The sequence below is a fragment of the Triticum aestivum genome, chromosome 6D (assembly GCF_018294505.1).
Source record: "Triticum aestivum cultivar Chinese Spring chromosome 6D, IWGSC CS RefSeq v2.1, whole genome shotgun sequence".
NCBI classification, from domain to species: domain Eukaryota; kingdom Viridiplantae; phylum Streptophyta; class Magnoliopsida; order Poales; family Poaceae; genus Triticum; species Triticum aestivum.
In genome coordinates this window covers 16,354,204-16,357,022 of record NC_057811.1, presented here as the reverse complement: position 1 = coordinate 16,357,022, position 2,819 = coordinate 16,354,204, and positions in this window count along the sequence as shown.

Sequence of the window (2,819 nt, the reverse complement as noted above, 5' to 3'; positions counted from 1 at the left end):
GAGAGGGATAGGCAGGAATGGTGGCAAGACCGGCGGTGTGGGGAGGTTGAGGGGAGGGCGGGGTGGCGAGGCGGTCGCGGGAGAGCCGGCGGTTATGCTGGTGGTAGCTGGCAGCTTGGGTGAGATCTGGGAAGAAGATGAATAGGAAACGATTCGGAGGTAGAAGAAGGCATATGCATTGTTGGATCTCAATCTAAAGCCTGGAAACGATGGACTGACCCTAATTTATTTTCCGGTCGACTTACCCCTAGCCTCTCCCAACATAGTTTTAATTCGGCTTTCACCACCCTTCACTCTTTTTTAATAAATGGTAGATTTCACTGGTTTAAATGAAGCATCAAGAGGATATAAATACTATGAGCACACACTCAGCCGTTGCACAGTTAGGATGTACACAGCCAATATGAGCAAAGACAAAAGATGCCTGCAACTAGAAAAACTTCACTCTGATGCCTAGCTTTCGGTGAATTTGCCTTAAAGTAATTGCTAGTAAGCACTCTCATCGGGACTTGGGAAGCATCTTGAGTTTGCTCACCGTGCACCAGCTTGTGGTGTTCCCACAACAAATACCAGGTTGTCATCGCAACAGTCTCACAAAAACTTCCTTGACCAAGAACCAAAGCTTCTTCGTTAGGGGTGCAAATCAACTATTCAAGAATCAATTCACCAGCACCCTAATGGAGAAACTTCCTTAACCGAGAACCAAAGCTTCTTTGTTAGGGGTGCAAATGAACTATTCAAGAATCAATTCACCAGCACCCTAATGGGCACAGGTTTTACGGATAACATCATCAACTCGAAGTTGATTCTATACCTCCCTGGCTTTCTTGCATTCAAACCGAATGTGCTTATTGTCTCAACACTTTGATTACATAATGGGCATTGCTGAGGGATTTTAAAATGTCTATCTACAAGCACACCCCAACATGGCAACGACCCATCACTACTAGGGAAAAGCCTAGCAGTAGCGCAGGTCTGAGGGCTATCAGTAGCGCGGGGTACCGCGCTACTGATACGGCGCTACAGCTAACACTTAGCAATAGCGCGTTCCTTCCCGCGCCACTGTTATAGCTACTTAGCAGTAGCGCTCTACGTACAAGCACTACTGCTAATCTAACTAGCAGTAGCATTTTTCCTGTCCAGCGCTACTACTATTCTGTTTTTCATTTTTCATTTTTAGTTTATTTATACGCCGTTATACAAATTTTGATACAGTACCAATTAAGAGGTTGTTATATCATTATGCCCATGATGAATTAATATATCATTGTGAGGAAGAAACACGGATTAGATTCATTTGGATGAATCAAAAGTTGAATTAGGACGACCATCCTACTAATTCAACTTTTGGTCACTTTTGATTCATCCACATGAATCTAATCCGCGTTCCTTCCACCAATGATATAATAACTAATCATGATCATAATAACAAATCATAATGATAATCATGATCAACATCATCATCATATTAATATAAAAACTCTTGCATCATATCATCACCAACAACACTAGCTAATAATCATCATAGTCATTACCACCAATAGTATTTAATCATCATAGTCATAGTGTAGTTATCTAATCACCACCAACACTAGCTGATAATAATCATCATAGTCATTACCACCAATACTAGCTATTTAATCATCATAGTCATAGTGTAGCACATCATCGTCTTCAAACTCATTCTAGCTAGCTAATCACTCCCGCTGCTCTCTCTCAGGTAAAATAGCATAGAACATGTGTAGCACTCGTGCTTCATCATATTGGAGCATGCAGATGAACATGTCTCCTAATTATGGGTTGCGCTTCTGATTGCTGCCCCCTAGTACTTATCTGTTGCGATCCTTCATAATTTTGCGCCAGTCTTTGACTATTAAGACTTGCTCGCTTCGAGAAGTGATGAATGCACTCATGTGCAATGCATGATATCTTGGCCGTAAGCTAACCATTGTCATGCGACCTTTAGGCTCGATCCAACGAGGCACCACACCCATCGGAAGTCCCTGTTGAAGAACATCGTAGTAACATACTTAGCAATGAAATTTAGCTTAAAAAATAATGTATGCAAAAGATGCACTGAGGACAAATAGTAAAAATCTTACCATCTTTCCTAAATAGATGTGACTGTAGTTCAATACGCACACTAGTGGTCGCACGTTTTGAGTACTAATATCTCGAAGTCTAGGAAAATAACTTGTCTTGACAGTATCAAGATCCTCAAGCCATGAAACATAATGACCTATCTCCTCGCAGTTTAGTTCAGCCCCGGGACAGTAGTGGGTGCTGTCTACCAAGCACTGGATAGGTTTGCCTGAATGGAAATAAGCTGTCAATAGAAATTAGTTGTCAACTATTTTTAAATAAACAATATAAATTATTTAATAAATATGGTTGAGAAACTCACATAATGATAGAACTGGAGGCGTCTGCACATCGACCCAGATGTCAATATTACCTTCAATTTCATTTTCTGGACGAATATCAAAGGTGATAAGCATATTAGGCTCAAATGCATAAGCCTTGCATAGTGCTCTCCAATTTTTTCATTCAAAATAGGGGTAGGTGTTTGCATTGTATAATTTTACGGCAAAAGTATAACCGTGCTCGGTCCTCAAGTGAACTCTCTTTACCTCCATACTTTCCATATTACTGAAACCAATCTTATCCAAGACATACATTCTTGCATGGCAGGAGATACGCTAGTAGAATTGTAAAAAATTAAAATTATAAGTTGAAGCAAAAGAAGCAGAAGTCATGCTCAACCACGAAAAAAGACTTATTGTTGTGGCTTACTGTATCCACTTCGAAGGTCTCATCCA